This window comes from Melanerpes formicivorus, unplaced genomic scaffold (assembly GCF_026170545.1).
Source record: "Melanerpes formicivorus ecotype bairdi unplaced genomic scaffold, bMelFor1.0.p_v2 SCAF_4, whole genome shotgun sequence".
Lineage (NCBI taxonomy): Eukaryota > Metazoa > Chordata > Aves > Piciformes > Picidae > Melanerpes > Melanerpes formicivorus.
In genome coordinates this window covers 7,492,305-7,514,191 of record NW_027142356.1, presented here as the reverse complement: position 1 = coordinate 7,514,191, position 21,887 = coordinate 7,492,305, and the positions used below count along the sequence as shown (strand labels likewise).

At 42.8% G+C, this 21,887-nt stretch overlaps 1 long non-coding RNA gene across 2 annotated transcripts in view; it reads right to left on the bottom strand.

Moving 5' to 3' along the window:
• Window positions 1-21,520, bottom strand: part of LOC137440589 (uncharacterized) — a 91,814-nt gene extending 70,294 nt beyond the window's left edge. For both annotated transcript variants that reach the window (XR_010987194.1, XR_010987195.1), the window contains exon 1: window positions 21,353-21,520. This is a non-coding gene — a long non-coding RNA (uncharacterized lncRNA). The remainder of the gene's footprint in view (window positions 1-21,352) is intronic.
• Window positions 21,521-21,887: the final 367 nt, after the last annotated feature.

Genomic DNA, 21,887 nt, shown 5'->3' with positions numbered 1-21,887 from the left:
GAGACTTATGCCTACCTCCCAAATCAGAAGAAAAACTCATTACTAGATTTAACAACAGCAGACATATTTTCATAGAAGATCAGCTATCATTGTAGCAATTAAGGTCTTTGGGTGGGGGGGAAGTCTTTCCATCACCAGCTCAGTTCTGTTAGCAATATTAAATTGAAATCCTCACTGTTTTTTCCCCACCTACACAATCAAATACTGTAGTGGAAAAGCAAATAGGAGACTTCACAACATTGAAGGTGAAAACAAATCAGAAAAATTATTTTCTATAAGGGAAATGAAATAAAGGGATTTTGGCTTCACTTTCCAAATATTTGATGGACACTAGAAACCTGCTCAAAGCTACATACATAGCTGGATATATACTAGAAATAATGGCAATATCTAAATCAATACATCTTCTTTGAGCCAAAGATCTACCAAAGGTACAGCCGGGTGAGCACCTTTTAAGGCAAGGCTATGTTTGTCACTCTGACTCTGTGAGAGACTAATAAGTTTGTCTCTCTTGATGTGAGTCAACAAAGATAAACTGATAGCAGAGCCACTGGAATGAAGGTGGAAAGAATCCTGTCTACCAATCCTGGATGCAGATCAGCTTGTGATTGCATCGTGATAACACGGGACTACAACAATGGACCCAAGGACCCAGCCATCACGCCTTAAGGGCAAGATAATCTCCACCCATCAAGTACCCTGGGTAGGGTGACACAATGGGTTTTTACCACCTGTTTCCTGCGGTGTAAGGAATGTGGGGGGGCTTGTCTGGGTGGAGACAGGGGAGATTGAGATTCCCCCCCCTCCATCCAAAATCTTGCCCAAGCACACAGCAATACACAGAACCTAACGATTATTTCCTGCCCCTGGAATTCCTGAGGGACAATATTTGAATACATACCTAAGGACTAAAAACTGTATAAAAGACCGGAGCAACTACTGGTTTGGAGAGAGAGAAACAGAGGAGAAAAACGGGGAGAAAAACGGAGATGAAGGAAAACACAGGAAACTTCTGCCACTGAGAAGGGAAAGCCGGGACAATGCTGCTCCGGAGAAAAGAGGCTGCCCGGAGGAACACAACTCTTCTCCAGCCAAAGCCTCAGCACCCTTTCTCTACAGACCCAGGCTGCCCAGAGGAGCCTCAGCACCATTCCTGTATCAACCCAACATCTCCCCAGAGGACCACAGCTGTTCTCCAGCAAAAGCCTCAGCACCGTTTCTCTACAGACCCAACATCTCCCGCAACACCTTTCCTCCACAGACTGTCTTGGGGGGGATGAGGGGTGTGGTAATATAATTCCTCTTCTCTCTCTCTTCTCTCTCTCTCTCTTTTCTCCCTCTCCCCTTCTTATGTCCACTTTATTTATGTAATAAATAGTCTAGCTGTTGATACTTTGGCCTTGTTTGTGCCTCTAATTTCACATCATGGGAATATTTAAAAGAACTGTATCTCTGGACTGAGACATTTAATGTCTCCGGACCTTGACAGACTCCCTGCTAGCCCTTGCCTGGGAGCTGAGGCAGCACACACCCTCAGCTACTGGCAGTGCCTTGAGCCTCTGCTGAGTGCTTAGAAGCTGGAAAAGGCAAGAATGAATAGACGACTGAAATCCAAGGGAATACAAAACACTCTGCTTTCATTGCTGACTGTAATAACTGTCATCCCTGCTGTTTATAGGCATTGGGTTGCCAGCTCTGCACAGCCCCTGGGCAGCTTGGCCAGAGCCATCATGTACACTGCCACCAGCTGCTGGGCAGTGGCTGCCTCAGAGCCATGGCCATGCAACTTCAAATGCAGGCTGGGCAGCCTTCCTTCAGTCCTCTGTGTTTTCTCCTGCTGCTGTGTCATGCCATGGGACCAGGGTGGCCCATGTGCCAACACCACTGCCTTCTGCCTGCAGCGGTGGGGAAAAGGTCCTGTCTGACAGAGGTAAACAGCACCAGTGTTCCCCTGCCAATGGTGGGGTTTTTATCAAGACAGTGAAGGCAGAACAGGTGTCTAAATCAAAATGCTTGCTGTCTGTCAGCAGATCCTAGAAATAATTTAGGACAATAAACATGGCTGCAGATGATGTAATTTCTGAGTATTGTCTTTAAAAAGTATTCTCAGCTCTATTCACATTGTGGTTTTGTACCCACGACCCCTGAGCTGTACCAAAACATGATTTTACTTTGCTTGTCACCTTGATGCAGGCAAGCAGAGAGATAAAAAGCTAAAGAAGACTGCAGCCAGCAGTAAATCAGCAACTCCAATTATTTTTTGCCCTTGTTTAGGTTTACAGGGAATAAACCTCTAGTTTAGAGTTTTCAGCACTTCTAATTAGCAGATAACAAAGCTAGGAAGCTTTAGCTGCTTTGAAAGACAAAAAGCAAACTATAAAAGCATGAGGCTACACTTTGCAGGTAGTGTGGGGGAATGAAATGGTGTCACCTGACACAGAATTACATACACCTCCACCATTTTCTTAGCTTTAGCCATAACATTAAGCAACATTTCCCCTAAATCTTACTAAATACATCTCAGTAGGTTCCTGAAGCATGTTTGATGAGCATATTAGATTAAACTTACAGAACTTCACCTTGCCTCTATTTACATCTCTTCTACTCCACTCAAATCTCTGGGTGCACCTCACCACCTTGGGTAGAAGAAGAACCAAGCCCCACAGTGTATTCTTTGGCCAATTATTTCCTTAGGGCTCAACAGTACATAGCAGGACAGTAATTCTTTCAGCTAGTGCCTGTACAAGGTTAGATGTTGTATGCAAACATTGTATGCACTGGGCTGCAAGGTTCTTGTACTAGAGGAACTGCAGTCACAGTTTAGCTTGAAACATTTCAGCAAGTGTATGCTGAATGTCTGCAGTATGGTGGCCCTCACTCTGACCCAGATTTCTCTCTGCTCAGCTACAGGAGCAGATTTGGCTTCATTCCATAGACTCATTGGTTGAAATCCCAGAAAAGCTTTTCCAGTAAGGGCTGTCCCTGTACCTGCTTCCAGCCCTAAACCATGTTGACTCCATTTACTATGCAACTACTGCTTCCACTGACATCCCGTCTGGTGGACGTGGGGAGGCCTGTGGATGTGGTCTACCTGGACTTCAGCAAGGCCTTTGACACTGCCCCCCACAGCAAACTGCAGGCTAAGCTGTCAGGCCGTGGATTAGACCACTACACTCTGTGCTGGCTTAGGAACTGGCTGGAGGGCCGAGCCCAGAGAGTGGTCGTGAACGGTGCCACCTCCAGCTGGCGGCCAGTCACTAGTGGTGTCCCCCAAGGATCAGTGCTGGGCCCCGTCCTCTTTAACATCTTCATCGATGATCTGGATGAGGGGGTCGAGTCAGTCATCAGCAAGTTTGCAAATGACACCAAGTTAGGGGCCGATGTTAGTCAGTTAGAGGGTAGAAAGGCTCTGCAGAGGGACCTCGACTGACTGGACACATGGGCAGAGTCCAATGGGATGGCATTCAACAAGTCCGAGTGCTGAGTGCTGCACTTTGGCTACGGCAATCCCATGCAGAGCTACAGGCTGGGGTCGGAGTGGCTGGAGAGCTCCTAAACAGAGAGGGACCTGGGGGTGCTGATCGACAGCCACCTGAATATGAGCCAGCAGTGTGCCCAGGTGGCCAGGAGGGCCAATGGCATCCTGGCCTGCATTAGGAATAGTGTGGCCAGCAGGAGCAGGGAGGTCATTGTGCCCCTGTACTCTGCTTTGGTTAGGCCGCACCTTGAGTCCTGTGTCCAGTTCTGGGCTCCTCAGTTTAAGAAGGACATCGAAACACTTGAACGTGTCCAGAGAAGGGCAACAAGGCTGGGGAGAGGCCTTGAACACAAGCCCTATGAGAAGAGGCTGAGGGAGCTGGGATTGTTTAGCCTGGAGAAGAGGAGGCTCAGGGGTGACCTCATTGCCCTCTACAACTACCTGAAAGGTGGTTGTAGCCGGGAAGGGGTTGGTCTCTTCTCCCAGGCAACCAGCACCAGAACAAGGGGACACAGTCTCAAGCTGTGCCAGGGGAGGTTTAGACTCAAGGTGAGGAGGAAGTTCTTCACTGAGCGAGTCATTCGTCATTGGAACGTGTTGCCCAGGGAGGTGGTTGAGTCATCGACCCTGGAGGCGTTCAAGAGGAGATTGGACATGGCACTTGGTGCCATGGTCTAGTCATGGGGTCTGTGTTGATAGGTTGGACTCGATGATCCTGGAGGTCCTTTCCAACCTAAGTTATACTGTGATACTGTGATAATCCCTCTGTAGCCAGGTGAGTGAGAACAGAACCAGACCCAGGCTTTTAGAACCTCCAGTTACCACCAGCAAAGCAAGCAAACCAGACATGTATTTAGCCAGATCACTCTGCCTGTCTTAATGTCACCTGAGATGAATTCAAACAGAACTACCTCTCTTCTACTGAAGCTCCTCAAGACAAAAAAATGCCACATTTGTTCCTGCTCTGTTGACTGTGCAGGAAGGAAAAACCTGCAGAGAGTTAAATGGGGCAGTATGGGGCAGTGAATACAGTGTTACCATAAATGATCTGCGGTATGTTTATAAAAAGGCTAAAACAAATTGTGCTTTGCAGAAATGGGATGTGAGCTGTAAATAAACTAAGATGACTTGTGTGTTTGACTGCCTTTACTCTTTCCAGTGCAGCTTCTTATTTTTTCTCAATTTCCCTTATTTTTTCTCCCTTTACTTTGATTTGGTTTTGGTCTGTAAATCCAGTACATGAGGGTCTGTAAACAGTGGTGTGAGAGTCTAATAAGCTTGCCTCTCTCTATGTGAGTCAACAAAGATAAAGTGATAGCAGAGCCACTGGAAAGAAGGTGGAAAGAATCCTGTCTACCAATCCTGGATGCAAATCAGCTTGTGATTGCATCGTGATAACACGGGACTACAACAATGGACCCAAGGACCCAGCCATCACACCTTTAGGGCAAGATAATCTCCACCTGTTTCCTGAGCCTTGTCTGGATGGAGACGGGGTAAACGGAGATTCCCCCCCCGCCTCCAGCCAGGATCTTGCCCAAACACACAGCAATACACAGAACCTAACGATTATTTCCTGCCACTGGAATTCCTGAGGGACAATATTTGAATACATACCTAAGGACTAAAAACTGTATAAAAGACTGGAGCAACTACTGGTTTGTAGAGAGAAACAGGAGAGAGAAACAGAGGAGAAAAACGGGGAGGAAAACGGAGATGAAGGAAAACACAGGAGACGGGCCAGGCCGCTGAGAAGAGAAAGTCGGGACAATGCTGCTCTGGAGAAAAGAAGCTGCCCGGAGGACCACAGCTCCAGCCAAATCCTCAGCCCCCTTTCTCTACAGACCCAGGCTGCCCAGAGGAGCCTCAGCACCATTCCTGTATCAACCCAACATCTCCCCAGAGGACCACAGCTGTTCTCCAGCAAAAGCCTCAACACCGTTTCTCTACAGACCCAACATCTCCTGCAGCACCTTTCCTCCACAGACTCAAACTGTCTTGGGGGGGGGATGAGGGGTGTGGTAATATAATTCCTTTCCTCTTCTCTCTCTCCCTCTCTCTTTTCTCCCTCTCCCCTTCTTAATATAATTCCTTTCCTCTTCTCTCTCTTTTCTATCTCTCGTCTCTCTCTCCCTCTTTATTTTCTCCCTCTCCCTTTCTTATGTCCACTTTCTCTATTTTCTCCCTCTCCCTTTCTTATGTCCACTTTCTTTATGTAATAAATAGTCTAGCTGTTGATACTTTGGCCTCATTTGTGCCTTTAATTTCACAACACGGGAATATTTAAAAGAACTGTGTCTCCGGACCGAGACATCTAATGTCTCCGGACCTTGACAGGTGGGAAAACTGTTATATGCTGAGATAGCAAGGGCTGTGCTGAACCACCCAGGAGGCTAGATAAGGAGGAGAAAATTACAGGATCCCTAGCTAGATTATCAAAATAAATAATTTTAGGCATCTAGTTAATTCCAACAAGTAACAGACAGTAGAAAGAGAATAAGACTTCATGAAGTATTTTCCAGTTAAGAGATCAAAATGCACATGCTTAGAAATATCCAAATGGTCTTCTAGGGAGAAACTGGAGATGATCAGCACTAACATTTTCATATTCAATAGGACATTCCAGGGCCAACAAATCCCCCTTTTAAGCTGCTTTTTACACACAGTAAGGCAACTAATAAGGTGTCAGGCTCAAAATCAACATGGATTCTTTGCAAATCAACTTTACTATCCACATTATGCTTTTGCATCCACAATATTTGTGCAGTCACAATGCAACTCAATTATGCCAAATAGAACAGAAGAGGTTCAGACCTATTCTCCTTTACTACACCTTGAGAATTTTAAATTTTCCCTGAGAAGAAAAAAAAAATTAAAAATCAGGTTGAATTGTAGGGCTTAAAAGTGTCAGAAAGAAGCACATGGATATTAAGTGACCAGGAACACATTTTAACTGGGAATTAGATGATTTCAAATCATGAGAGCTGTGGAGTTATGTAACAGTCTCCCAAGAGAAGTAAAGAGGGTAGAAATCCCAAATTCTCTTAAGATGGTGTTTGGCTGCTTTGTGAAAGGGATGATGTGGCCCCTAAGAACAGGGACAGAACTTGATATTTCATAGTATCATAGTATAGTATCATAGTATCAGTCAGGGTTGGAAGGGACCACAAGGATCATCTAGTTCCAACCCCCCTGCCATGGGCAGGGACACCCCACACTAAATCAGGCTGGCCAGAGCCTCATCCAGCCTGGTCTTAAACACCTTCATGGATGGGGCCTCAACCACCTCCCTGGACAACCCATTCCAGGGCCTCACCACTCTCATGGTGAAGAACCTCCTCCTCAGGAGATTCAGTAGATTCCTCAATAATTCAGAAGATTCCTACAGTGAGTGATTATTGTCTGTCTCCTAGCCCGCTGTTTAGTTTGGTATCTACCAACTACTGCTAAAAATAGCCAACTTCCTTTGGTGAGTGGGGAGGTGGAAGCCAGGGCAAGGGACAAACTTAAGATGCCTGCCAGGTCTCCGCTGAACTTTGACACTAGAAACAATACAAGCTTGTTGCAAGCCACAGTGTCCAACGTTAGTTTTATGTGAGCTGGCTGAAGATGTTTTGATGTTCGGCATGTAATACCATGCTGCTAATACAGCTGAAGCTGTGAGCATTACATGACAGCCTTCATACAACGTTGTCCACTCTTCTGCTATTGTTTGGGCATTCAGATGCTCCTGCTGGGACACATGACTAAGTGTAGCATCAGGATGTTGCTGAGGTTCAGAACTGCATGCACAGATGCTAATGTCTGCACTCTCCTCAAGTGCTCACAGCCTTTCACTGCTCTCCCAGCCTTCTGCTGCATGTTACAGCCTGGCATCACCACATAGGCAGCAAGAGTAGAGCTGTGCCCACCCACGCCTCACCTGCTCCAGTTGCAACCTGGTGGGTTTAGTTGAAGTGTACTTTCAACTGAATAGCTAAACCAAACTCTCCTGGGATAGCAAAGGTGATGTCTAGGGCCACAGCTTGGTCTTGTTTCTGTTAGAGTGTCACACACTTTTGGGAGACAGATGGCCAAAACCAGCCACATCTTCAACCACTTCACAGAGATATGCAAATGCTCATCCATCACAGCAACACTCAGCTCTGCACAGACTTCAGCTTCAGGACAGTGATAGAGAAGAAATGGGAAAATGACAAGTCCCTGCTTAATTTGACCACATAACCCTCTGAGACACATGGAAAAGTTTGGAAAGCACTGAGTGTCACATCTCTTGTTCCAATAAACAGACTTTTCTTAATGTAGTCCTGATAATTTTAGCATTTTTCAGACTGAATAGCTCCTGAAGGTCAGTTCTTGACCCTCTTACTGTCTCTGAATATTACTTTTTGGCAGAAGCAGCTTTGCTGTGTCACTGACCTTGTTTCTGCCTCTCTGTGCAGAGAGATCTAAGGGACACATACATACTAATGTTCTGCTCAAAGGCAGCCATCAGAATGAGCCTCTAAAATTCAATCTGTTTGACTAAAGACCAAAATCTGCCAAAGTAAATGGAGCTGTACTAGTCCGCCTCAGAGTGAACTGAAGCAACAGAAACTCTGAACCACAATAAAATTAATCTCAGTCAGAGCACTATTCTAGGAGCAGCAGTAAGAGATATCACTGTCTGAAATATGTTCCAAATACTGTGAAATGCTTCAGAATCAAATACTGAGCAGTCTACTAAACTGGAATACACCATGACATTGCTTGAGAGTCTGATTTATCTGAATTAGAATTAACCAGGTTGGAAAAGACCTTTGAGATCATTGAGTCCAACCTATCATCCAACCCATGGCACCAAGCACCCCATCCAGTCTCTTCTTAAACACATCCAGAGATGGTGACTCCACCACCTCCTTGGGCAGCACATTCCAATGGCCAATCACTCTTTCTGTGAAGAACTTCTTCCTAACATCCAGCCCAAACCTCCCCTGACACAGCTTGAGACTGTGTCCTCTTGTTCTGGTGTTGGTTGCCTGGGAGAAGACCAACCCCCACCTGACTACATCCTCTCATCAGGTAGTTCTAGACAGCAGTCTGGTAGTCATACCAGATAGCAAAAGCCTGGACTACCTCTTTAAGAAGTCTCTGGTGGCTGGAGAGTGTTCAGCCATGAAAGCAATGATTAAACATGAGTTAAATAATACGAATTTGTCAGGCTAGAAGCACCTACAAGTACACCGTCCCTAATACAGACTAAGGGCCCTAGTTTCCCCAGTTCCCAAAGTTAGTATAATAACTATAGTCCAAGATGCCCTGGGATACTCATTTACCAAAGATGATGTGAAGGGACAGTTGATTCTGATAGTTGGAGCCTGCCTAATTTACAAGCTTGGTTTCTATTCAGGAGGCTGTGTTTACATGTAGTGCTAAACAGTCTTCTCTCCGTTTCTGCCTCTAGTTCAAGTTTGAACTGTTAAGCATTCAGGTTAGGACAAGCTAATAATAAAACTGAATGTGCAGCTTTAATTAGAGTGTGGTATGGACCACAGTCTACACAAAGACTTCTCCAAAATCATGTTTTATTCTCTAGATACACATTTTATTCTCTAGTGTTTAGAGCTAAGAAGTTTCTTTTGTATCATTCAGTTAGGCTTTAAGTCTAATTAAGCCTCAGCTATGGATATTTGCCATAATATCTCACATTTCTATTCCAGCTCTTTTTAATTAGAAACTGATTGTTTCTTCCAATGGAGCTACTGAGAGAAACCTGTTTCCACTCAGCACTTAGGCAGAAATGTTATTGCCACTTCTGCCATAATTGTCTGTTAGCCTTTATTAGTTTGCATTGATCTGACACAATCCACATTTTTCAATGCTTTCTAAATCTTTCTGTTTAATTTAATTTTAGGCTGAATTCAATGTTACCTTTTTTTCCCCCCTCCTTTTTTTCAACACACCTCTGAACCATATAAAAATAGCTTCAGCCCATCCACAGTTCAGACTTCTCTCCATGACAGGCTTAATATTAGTTCACTGCTACAGAGCCAAGCTTCTACATCAAATCTGAAGAACCAATAAATAGTGTGGGACCCAAACCAAAATAAAATCATAGTAAACTTTGACTGCTCATTACAAATTTATCTCTGATGCTATTATCTGCAGGTCTGTCCCATTCCAGCCAAGCTGTGTGCACAGCAATCACCCAAAATACTCAGCTATCCTGGCTGCTGCGATGAGCTCTGAACTACACACCCCTCTATCAAACCTCAGAAGTCAGGGGCTAGCTTGCTTTATAGGTTGCTTGCTTTCCTCCCCATTTGTCTTCAAGGGGATAAATATGTAACTGCTTAACTGTGGGACTGAAAGATGTGATGGTTTATCATCAAACTCCCTTAGGCTTTTGACTAGTGCTGCTTTACTATCCCTTTCAGAAGCGTTGGTGACTTACATTAATCTGCAGGCACTGCACGAGGCTGGAAATCAGGAGACATCAACAGTGTTCTGCTGCATGACCTTGGGTAGGTACTTCATCTTATTCAACTTTTCTTTCTACTTCTGCCCTTGGTCTATTGACTCTGTTTTTGATGGAAATATAATCCAAGGTAGAGATAGCATCTTCTTATACTTCTAAATGACATCAAAGACAACATGACTGGCACTTTCCTGTGTTTCTAGATGCTAATGCAATATGAATAAGGAACAATTAAATTGCTCTTAAGTCCTATTGGTAGCACTAGTTCACTAAAGAAATGTTTGGTAGCCAAATGATGTCAAGGAGTGACATAGGCAGCCTAAGATCATTACCTTCAGATTAGCTTAAACCACAAAGAATTGTCTGCACTGAAAGTACTCCTGACTTCTGGGGGTTTGAGCCAACAGTACTGGAAGCTAGTTAGTGCTTCTCAAGAGACCTTCAATGCTGTGCAATGACTAGTTCACTCAAGAACTGTTACTGGACAAGCAGAAAGTGATTTATGGGCTACTAGAAGAGAGGTATATATTAGCTTTCTGGAGCCATTTCATAGCTCAGTATTTTACAGCCACCTGGACTTTGACAGTGACAGATCTAACATGACTGCGCTGTCTTGCACTGTGTTTCCTTTTTCAATTCCTCACAGAGATGATAGACTGCCAAGCCAATTTCTGAGGCATGCTGGCTTCTTTGGCTGGCCCAGAAAACAAGAACACTGCATAAATGCTCCAGCTCTTGGCCACACTGGCTTTTATGGAAAGCATCTCATCATTTGTCTTCAAGCCCCAAATGCTGAGGTCATCCACGCTGTAGGGCTAAGTGGATAATCTATGGAAAATTGAGGGCTATTCTTAAACCATTTCTATTTGAAAGACTTTCCCCAGCCAGTCAGGTAAGAAACAGTGCATGCTAATTTCTACCAGCAAGTTCCTGATTTGGCTTTCCCCCAGAAAACCTGCTTCTTTTCTTCCTTGCTTATTTCTGTTGCATTTAAACTTCCTTTGTCAATTGCAAGAGCACAATTTGCATTATATTTGGGCTTTGTTAGTTATAGGCTTAAGTTGGATTTGCCTGTTTAGCACCTTGTCCCAGTATTTATGAAGGTGGTCAAAGATCACTAGCATACCACTGTAAACAGCCCCAAATGGTTCCTTTTTACAAAGTAAATATTCCTAAGGGTTACCATTTAAGAATATGTATTATCACTTATTAAGCATATCAGTCCATTCCTTCTACAGAAAGACCACTAAGTTCCACAAGCCTACCAATGACAAAAATGCTTTATGGAACTGTTCCTCAGTCAAACTGGCCTCCCAGCCTCATCAGGTTCCCCAGCCTATATAAGGCTGATTTACTCATTTTATGAGTCCTCCAACCTTGCCTCTTACATTCTGTTTCAGCACTGCTGCAGAAGGCAACGCTCCCTAGCTGTTTCTCCCGTCCTGATAGGGGTGAACTGCTGGGGCACAGCTGCAGGAGTGGATCTGGGAGTTTGCTGTCTGTGCTGGGGTGCTGGCAGGTGCTCCAGCCAAGTTTTAACCCAAAAGCATTTGGGTACATATTTAACTGAAAAAAAGTTTCTCTAAGAGAAAGCATCAAACACTGAAGTGAGGTTCCTTACTGACTTTCAAGTTTTGCATTTGGCCAGGCATGTTTTATGTCAGAAAAGCACAGCTCTTCCTAAAAGCAACAAGATGTGTAGGAGGTATTTTCAATTACAGCTTTGCCATCATAAAAGCAGCTTAGCAAATTGTGTGAAATGTTCTGAGCAAAAATTCTGTGCTGGTCTCTATCTTCTTTTGCTACTGCATTGCAGCTTAATCACTGAGACCAGGATGCTTTGGGGTTTGTGCCTGTGAAATGAGGGTGAAGACTCTGCTTCCCAGTCGAGTGCTTTTTCTGTGTGTATTTTGTCCACATATTGTTATGGAAAAGCATTGGCATTGTTTGCTTCATTTATGTAATAAACAAGAAAGATTGGTAGGACAGGGTGCAAGAGTACTTAGTTGCTTGGTGTATTTTAACTTGACAGTATCAGAAGCTGCCTCCAGAGGCCATCAGCCATCATCAACCTGACAAAAAAATGGTGCTAATGCATGCTTCCCTCTCTGAACTATGCCATGCTCAGCAGAGAAAAGATAAGCATTGCACGTTCAAGGAGGCCAAAGCTGAGGCAGAGGTTTTGCCAAGTGAAACCACAGGGCATAGCAGAAAATGGAAATTGGCAATGAGCTAGGAGGAGAGATGGAGACCAAAAATGAGAGGAGAAAAATAAGAGCAGTTTCCTGGCAACAGAGCTAGATGTAGTGGTTTGAGAGCCCTGCAAGTGTAATTGCTTGTGTGCCATTTGGACCACCTCATCTCTATTCAAAGCAGTCTCATGTATGCTGTAAACACATTATCTTTGAGCATGTGCTGGGTCATGTCTTAGGCCAACAGCAAAAAGAACCATCTGCCAAATGTCCTTCTGCTTGGCAAAGGAGAGATTTGTTTCACTTCAGGTGATATTACATTGTCCACATTATTATTTGCAATAACTAGAAATTCAGAAACAGCACCTGAGATGGAGAGATTCTGCTGTTTTCTGAAGCACAAAATCAAGAGTAAGTCACCCTTTAGATGACTTTATGTTAGTAAGTACATCCTTTTGTCTCCAAAAGAGAAACCCAAACTTAGAGAGATTCGGGCTGTATCTGAAAACAAGTCCTTATTCAGAGGTACCCAAGTGAAGAGAAACAGAAACTGAAGACAGTCCCAGGGCAGTTCTTGAGCCAAGATCTTCCCTCATTTGTTTTGATAAACCTCTGACTTAATTTGTACAAAGGAAATCCTTTAGTGCCTCATCTCAGGGGCAGAGCTGGTACCTTGCTTCAGATTTCTACATTCTGTGAGCATCACAGCACTTGAAAGTGCAGCCTGGGGAATGAGCACAAAAAAAAATATGCAAACTCTCTCTCAAGCTACTGTCCTTTAATTTAACTTGAATCACATATATTTGAAGAAAGTCATACAGCCAGAAAACTCCACTTTCAAATTCTGCCCAAAGTTGTAGCACAGCCTGGCATCACCTATGTCATTATTTGGCTTCTTGTTACACTTAATTTTCCCTACTATCTGAAATATACTTCTGAATCAACCCTCCTTAGTCCAGCTCACACACAACTACAAGAATTGTGTCTCACAACAAAGCAAAGGCACATTTAGTCCAGTGTGCTATCTCTAGTGATGGCCAATATTGGCCATCTGTGGCTACATACCAAAAGAAGCACAACAAGTGGTGGTATTTGTATGCTCTCCCAGTCCTCTCTGATTTTTTGGATCAAAACCTTTCTGCCACATATAGTGCTTTGTACACCACAGTCCACACTCATACCTGATGTTAAGAGAATTGTGAATAGAATAGAATATGATAGAATAGAATAGAATAGAATAGAATAGAATAGAATAGAATAGAATAGAATAGAATAGAATAGAATAGAATAGAATAGAATAGATAGATGCAGAACTTAATTCCACAGCTTCTCTTCACGAGGAGGTGCAATTAACATTTTTCACTACAAATCTTATTCAGAACTAGGTATTGGAAATTGGAAATTGTCCAGTGGGTTGACACTAAATGTGTTATTTCCTGATTTGCTCATGACTGTTGCAGCTGGCAGGACTTTGATCCATACTTCACAGTGTCTCTATCAAATACCAACCACACTCCAGGGTTCAGCTTCTGTAACTTTTAGCTTACATAAATGCTGAACTCCAGACAGTTTACTTCTAAACCCATGTTTTCATTAGTCATCGCTTAGGGATAGCCACCTCCCATAACTGTTTCTACTCATATTCTCAGTGTAGATGCCAGAATTACTGCTCACTCATTCAATTGCCTTTCATGCCTCTACATACTTTTGAGTTTCTGAATGGTAAGAATGATCTCTAACTCACTTGAGGATGACTTCTAACTCACTGGAAAGCTCAGTGTAAATATAAAATACCACAGCTATTCCTAAAGTAATTTGTGCACACAAAATTGTATTGCAGGATAAAAGTATCTTCTTGTGGTACAATTAGGAAGTAGGTTGAACTAAATTAAACTGGGGTCAAGAGCAAAAATTATGAAAGAGAAGTGCATATATGTGATATGAGTTATTAAGGATTTTCTGAACAGTGATTCCAAACTAATTCCATGCCTATATGTTACCAAGTAACACAGCTGATTTACCCATCCGAGCAGTAGAGCACCATTTTAACACAGCCCTGTTGCTTTTAGTACCAAAGCAAACTCATTTAGAGCTCAGGTATTTCTATACAGTACTTCCTGAAGGTAATGGTTAATACAATATGAAAAACCTCAAATACAAGCATCAGAGCAGTTCAAGATCTTATGAACATCTCAGCTGGAAGATTATTGTGTCCATGGGTGAGGCATGGCAACTGACTTTATTCAGGCTTCTGATCTGTTACAGGGCTAACCTAGGGAGGTATAACCACCATTACTGCAAAGAAAAGCTGCATTACTGCTATTGTTGGTCTACCCTACATAAGGTTCAGCTTCGGGGCTCTGACTCTAAGAAGGACATGGAGGGGCTGAAATGTGTCCAGACAAGGACAAGGAAGCTGGTGAAGTGTCTGGAGAACATGTCTGGTGAGGAGCAGCTAGTAGAACTGAGGATGTTTAGGAGGCTGAAGGGAGACCTCATCATTCTCCCTGAAAGGAGATTGGAGTGAGGCAGGGGCGGGTCTCTTCTCTCATGGAACAAGTGACAGGACAAGAGGAAATAGCCTGAAGTTGTGTCTGTGGAGGCTCAGGTTGGATATTAGGAAAAAAGTCTGCCCAGAAAGGGTTATTAACCATTGAAACAGGCTTCCTAGGGAGATGGTGGAGTCACCATCCCTGAAGGTATTTAATAGAATAGAATTAACCAGGTTGAAAAAGACCTTCAAGATCATTGAGTCCAACCTATCACCCAACACCATCTAATCAACTAAACCATGGCAACAAGTGCCCCATCCAGTCTCTTCCTAAACACTTCCAGTGATGGTGACCCACCACCTCCCTGGGCAGCACATCCCAATGGCAAATCACTCTCTCTGTGAAGAATTTCTTCTTAACATCCAGCCTAAACGTCCCCTGGCACAGCTTGAGACTGTGTCCTCTTGTTCTGGTGCGGGTTGCCTGGGAGAAGAGCCCAATCCCCACCTAGTTACAACCTCTCTTCAGGTAGTTTTAGACAGCAATAAGGTCTTCTCTGAGCCTCCTCTTCTCCAGTAGATGCATGGATGTGGTGCTGAGTGACACAGTTTAGTGGCAGTGGCTTAGCAGTAGTGGCAGGATTGTGAGCTCTAAGCAAGTGATTAGACTTGATAATCTCAAAGGTCTCTTCAAACCTCAACAGTTCTATGATTCTATATCAAGCATCCTGGATCCTAACATCAGATTTTCCTCACATGGCTTTTGCAAACCGTCTTTCATCACAATCAGTGGATCAATGGTGTGAATCCATTTTATTTTGCATTGCAACAGATTAAGACTGCACACACACAGAGTTGGTTAACTGCCCAAGAGGGATCTACAGCAAGATAATGAATTGCTAAATTACTGTGAAGAACTCCCTAGTGCTTAATAATCCTGCATATGTATGCTATGGATCCAAATACTTAGCACAGGTTTATACTAGGAATGACCATCTTAAATGGCTTCCAAAGAAAAATGTTTCTAGATTATTTTTCAAGGGGAATTTTAAGCACTTGCCAATTTCTGGTGCTAATTTTCCTGCTCAAATCATCCTAATTAGCAGTTAATGGCAAACTATTGAACTGGGTGATAGCATTATTCTGTACTTAAATTCTGAATACTGACCAAGCAATACTGGGGTATGATCTACTGATTTGTTTTGAATTAAAAACCCATCAACCTTTCTTGCATCCATAATTTTCTGTTTAATATTCATTGTTTGTTCCTTCAACACAGATACTCTGCCAATTTATTTATTTTTAGAAATAATGAAGCAATAATTGCCATCTCTTTTCATCACTATATGAGACTCACTGTGACACAAAAGAAGAGGAAGAGTATGGGACTGGGCAGGGGGGGGTGTGTGTGTATTAACCTGAACCTAGAAGAACCAAATATATTCATGGCCAGTACACCTGCCTGAGGTTTGACTCTATAAATTCAGCCCTGTGAAGCCAAGAAGTTGTAACCCACAGACAACAGTGTAAGGAGTGTAAGAAACACAAAACATACCCCATCTAAATTTTAATATCAGTAACAGCCCTGGAGATGAACAAAATGAGCTGTGAGAGTCCCAACACATCATCTCCAGTCCACGTTAACTCTCTGCAACATCAACTATTAAGAGACCAATCTAATTTTGCACCTGAGCTGACTGAAGTTTGGAACATCAACTAATGTTCTGAAGTGTGAAAAGATGCTTTAAGAATCAAAAGTTAGTGCTAACAATGATTTTTTTTTCAAGGTCACAAGCTTAAAATTACGAGCCCAGCTTCTCTCCATCTACTGGAAGGTTCAAGCACAGCTTCAATTCCTGCTTAAAAGTTTACTGACAGCTGCTCTCTAATTATATTTCTTTCAGAATTAGCTGACCATGGGGTTTGATTAATTGATATTGATCAATCACACCTCATGAAAATTGCATAGAGCATAAAAATTCTAACTGACATTTGGTGGATAATAAATTAGGCCACAGTTGCCATAAAACAAAAATAAAATACTTGTGTCATCATCCAAACTTCACATCAGCAAAGAAGTACTCCATAAAATAGAGTGAAATAGCTTTGGAGAAAAACTAATGTGTAACTACAAGTGCTAATTCAGAAATTAGGCTTTTATTAAGTTTCATTATTAGTGCAGAAAGGGGTTTTCTGGTGGACAAAATGCCAAGAGAGGTGGTGGAGTCACCATCCATGGAGGTGTTCAAGAGGGGATTGGACGTGGCACTTGGTGCCATGGTTCAGTCATGAGGTCTGTGGTGACAGGTTGGACTTGGTGATCTTTGAGGTCTCTTCCAACCTTGGTGATTCTGTGATTATATATGCAAATATACAGCTGTCTTTATCAAGGTGGTTTCTCTTCCACAATGATGATGGCTTGATTTTGCTGCTTAGATCATTGGCAAGGTAGTATTTGACCACACTGGGATAATGTTGAAGCCTGTGTCTAGCCAGGAGCAGCACTAGAACACTGAGGAGTGTCTTACCAAGAGTATAGGACCTTATAGACAAAACTAATTTTTCTCTGACACACAATCCATCCAAGATATTCTTGATTCTTGGTAAAGAGCCTGATGACTACTTACACATACCATTCAAAAGGCTTTAACAGGCACACAGAAACAAAGATTAAGGGCATTAAACAAAGTAAAACAATTTTTTTTGGCTAAGCAGCCTGCTTTTCTGGTGCTTTGGCACTGGTGATGCTGTAGGACAAGCCCCTTGGAGATACAATAGCTAACAGATTTGAAATCTTCTTTCCTCAACTCCTGACATCACTGGATGTGGTTCAGTTGGTAGTGCATAAGACCCTTAATGGGAAGGTTGTGAGTTCAAGCCTGCAGTGGGCAGTAGTGTCCTCCCTACTCTAGTCATGAGGTCTGTGGTGACAGGTTGGACTCGATGATCTTTGAGGTCTCTTCCAACCTTAGTGATACTGAATACTGATGTAATGATAAAAAAGAAACACAGTAAATTTGCAATAGGGCTAAATAGACAAACAAACTAGCAATTTAGTATACTAAAACACATCAAGAAACACTGAGTTGGGCCCACAAAGCACTCTGCAGGAGCTGTTGTCATGCAGACATACCCAGTGCTGTCTCCTCCACTGTCACAGCACTTTGCAAAGGCTTGGGCAGAACAATCCAAGCAAGCTGCCAAAACACTGCTTGAACAGTAATTACAGACAATCCACTTGTACAAAAACTGAGCAACAGCTAAATGCATTTTCAAACTTCCATGTGCTAGATAAAAACATAAAGGTCAGTACTCTCACAAAACAAAACTGTTCAGTTGATCAGACAGTCATGCTGCAAGCAGAGCTTTCAGTCTAAGGATGTGTCCCCTCACTGACTTCCCTAGGACTATGCAACACTGTGTTTTTCTCTTCGGGTCTCCCATTCCCTTGTGGGAGGAGAGGATATTTCTTTAAAGCCTTGTAATTGAAATGGCATAAAAGCACTATGAAATTGTCTCTCTGTAGATGACTGATGCACACTTCACAGTACTGCCTGTCCTCTGAACCTATAAACCAGCTGCAGAGCCAAAGCAGCAAACCTACCTGAAGAGTTTAAGTAAGACCACAAATTTGCTCAGTTGCATCGTTATAGAACATTCATCAAAGTGCCCCATTTCCAGCTCTGCTTTGCCTTTAAGAGCAGAGTTCCACTAGACACATGCATAATTGCATCAACAGTAATTGGAAAATAATTTTGGCTTTTAAAAAAACCCACAAAAAACTCACGTATGGTGAGTGCACAAGGACTAGAGACCTAACCCAAACAGGTCTGCCATCATCTCAGCATTGTGACCTACCAAGAGAGAGACCCAATTTACTTATGACAAAATACACAGCATCATTCAGACCTAATTTTCCCACTTAGGAAAATTACCTCTTGACAATGAAATATATGCTAAAAATAAAAATAAACCAAATCAATGTGCTCTGATGATGTGTCCAGTTCTGGGCCCCTCAGTTGAGGAAAGATGTTGAGTTGCTGAAGCGTGTCCAGAGAAGGGCAACAAAGTTGATGAGGGGCTTGGAGCACAAGCCCTATGAGGAGAGGCTGAGGGAGATGGGGTTGCTTAGCCTGGAGAAGAGAAGGCTCAGGGGAGACCTTATTGCTCTCTATAACCGCCTGAAGGGAGGTTGTAGACAGGTGGGGGCTGGTCTCTTCTCCCGGGCAACCAGCACCAGAACAAGAGGACACAGTCTCAAGCTGCACCAGGGGAGGTTTAGACTGGATGTTAGGAGGAAGTTCTTCATAGAGAGAGTGATTGGCCATTGGAATGGGCTGCCCGGGGAGGTGGTGGAGTTGCCATCACTGGAGGTGTTCAGGAGGAGACTTGACAGGGTGCTTGGTTGAATGGTTTAGTTGATTAGATGGTGTTGGATGGTAAGTTGGATGCAATGATCTTGAAGGTCTCTTCCAACGTGGTTTATTCTGTTCTATTCTGCTCAAAAGCATTAGGCACATAATAAATACATTTCACAAGCATATTGCTAAGTGCTTCACAAACAACATTCCTGATCTTGCACAGCTGCTTTTTTTTTTTTTTTTTTTTTTTTTAGTAGATTTTCTGCACCTATAACTTCTTAAGCACTTCTAAATCCATTTTGCATGTGCTTCAGGACTTGGCAAGAACCAGGATCTGCACATCTTATGAGCTCCCAATCTTGTTAGCAAGGAAAACAGTCACCTATATCCTGAGTTCTGGACTTGTCTGATTTTGTTTGTGGCTGGAGATAACCCACTGCTGCTTTTCCTCTTTTTTTTGTCTGTCTGACCTGACTCATGCTTCCATGTCCCCAATTTCTCATTTCAAGCTTTCTCTTGTTAAAGCTCTATTTTGTGCATTTAAAGTTGCCTCATTTGGATCTTTGACATGTTGGCTGCTCTTCAAGGCAGGTAACCCTCTCTTCACTGATTCTTGAGCTCTTCGTTTCAGGTGGACAGCCAGCTATTGGCTGCTACAAGGAGTGCAAGGACTGTCACTCAAACTATTGGTAGCAAGCAGGAGCATAAAGACAGTGCAGAGAAAACTAAAAGGCAAGACCAAGCAAAAATCCCTTCAAAGTTATTATGTATACTGCTATAGGATGGCCAACTCTTTGCTACTTCAGTCAGTCACACCAAGAAATCCAGTCCTGGTTCTATCCTAAATTTTGTGCAGATCATTGCTGTCATTTACCTTGGACATCTGCTTCAAAACCAAGCCAGGCTAACATAAGAAGGTGGCTTCTGTTTTTAAGTGTGGCAAATTTGTGTGCAGATATTGTTGTGACAGTATCATCTTTCACATACTATAATTGTTCTTCCACTCCAGCAGTCACACAAATCTTTCAGCCATAGGGGCAGATCTATACATCATCTCCCACAGAAGCTTAAGCCTTCTCCAGCCCTTTTTAGCCCCTTCATGTGTACAGGTGAGTGAGTATGTATGTATATAGGTTTCCACAGTAAACAGTTCTTTATAGAGCACTGCATAGCATAAAGCAGAAAAAATATAGTTGGGTGTAAATGATGATGTCTTATACTTTAAAGACACACCTTTTTTTTCCCCAAAGCAACAGTGAAAATCACAGGACATTTCCTTTGCTTGATTACATCGTAGTCAGAAAGGTATCCTCGTGTGCAGAAAGCAAAATGTTCAATGGTAAGTATAAAAATCCATGAAATGGAGAAGGTTTTGGTAGGGGAAGAAAAATATAAAACCCAGTATGACCTTTTTGACAGAATTCTATAGAAAGACTTCATATGAAAGCTCTATTCACCTATTATAAGCACCAATGAGAGTTATTAAAAATTACATTCCTGGCAGCTTGGAAGGTGCTGTAAAGGGCATGTAGCAGTGACTCTCAGCCAACAGGCAGGAGAGCACAGCAAGGCCATGCAGCCTCTCCTCACAGCCTCTAAGATGAAAAGGCTGAGACCTTTGCCTTCCTAATAAAGTTCCTGGAATAGAAATGCTGTAAATTCAAGCCACTGGGAAATCAAAGTCTAAAATAAAACCTACTGTCTCTGGGTCCCAGAATATCTACTTCACTTTCCTTTTCTTTCATCAAATTGCTTTTTCATCATCATTGGCTCTTCACAGAATTAAAATCCCACCAAAACCTCACCAAAAATAAGCAGCTCTAAGGCAGACTTCCTAATGATTTGGAGGTTTCAGAGAACCATCTCATAAATTCCTGTGAATGCCTGGCATCGCTATACACAGCAGCAGAGGTCAGAGGAAGTCAGAGAACTAACAACACCCTTAACTCAGAAGAGCTGCTGCTTGGGAAGGTGTTCAGCAAAGGGAAGGATGATTAAGAAGAGAGGGGAATGAAATAGTGCAGCTGACAGCTTGCCGAATCAAGTGGATCATTTTTGGAAGGTTTGTTTCTAGTCCTTTTGTATTTAGATTAGCTTGTTTTTCTTACAACAAAGCAGTATGTTCTGCAGTTTAGGGATTTTGGATGCTATTTATTATTCATTAGCCTCCTTTGGCTAACTGGACCACTACAGATTTCCCCAAGTGTTCTCCAGGCACTGGGCACTGACTTTATGGTAATTCCAATTAAGCAGGCATAAGAAGGGACAGAATGCATTTTTCAGTTATTTTTTATAGAAACAGAGAATCATGAACGTTGGAAAAATACCTCTAGGATTATCAAATCCAACTCCCTCACATCCAAGCCCACATACCTTGTCTCCTAGTCTTTCCTGCTGTTGCTTCATTCTTCCTCTCCCAGTGTCCAAAACATTAATTCTGTCATTGTAGACATTGCCTTGAATTGAATGCAGGCACCTCAATTCTTTCTTCCAGGAAATGGCAGGAATAAAATCATACTCTCCTACTGAGGATTTATGGTCAGGATGTTAAAGCTGAGTTTCCTAAGCAAAAAGCAACATTGGTAGGGAAATTTCCTGAGGTGATTTGTGATGACTGATCCATATGGGATATTAGATAGTGCGAAGAACATTAAGCAAATATGCACTGATGCTAATTTCTAATGTCATAGCAACAACAATTGCTATTCCTCAGGTAGTCTTTTCTCCCTGATTTCTAGGAGGGAACTTTGGCAGCTGAGAGGTTGTCCTTTACTTCTGTGAGCAACAGGCAGTGTGTGCTGTGCTTGGGGAATTAATAGTCATTGGAGCCCTGCTATTTTTAATTTGTAAAGTCAGCAACATATGAGCTGCTTCATGGGGAGAGATGCACTGTACTTGAGTCAAGGGG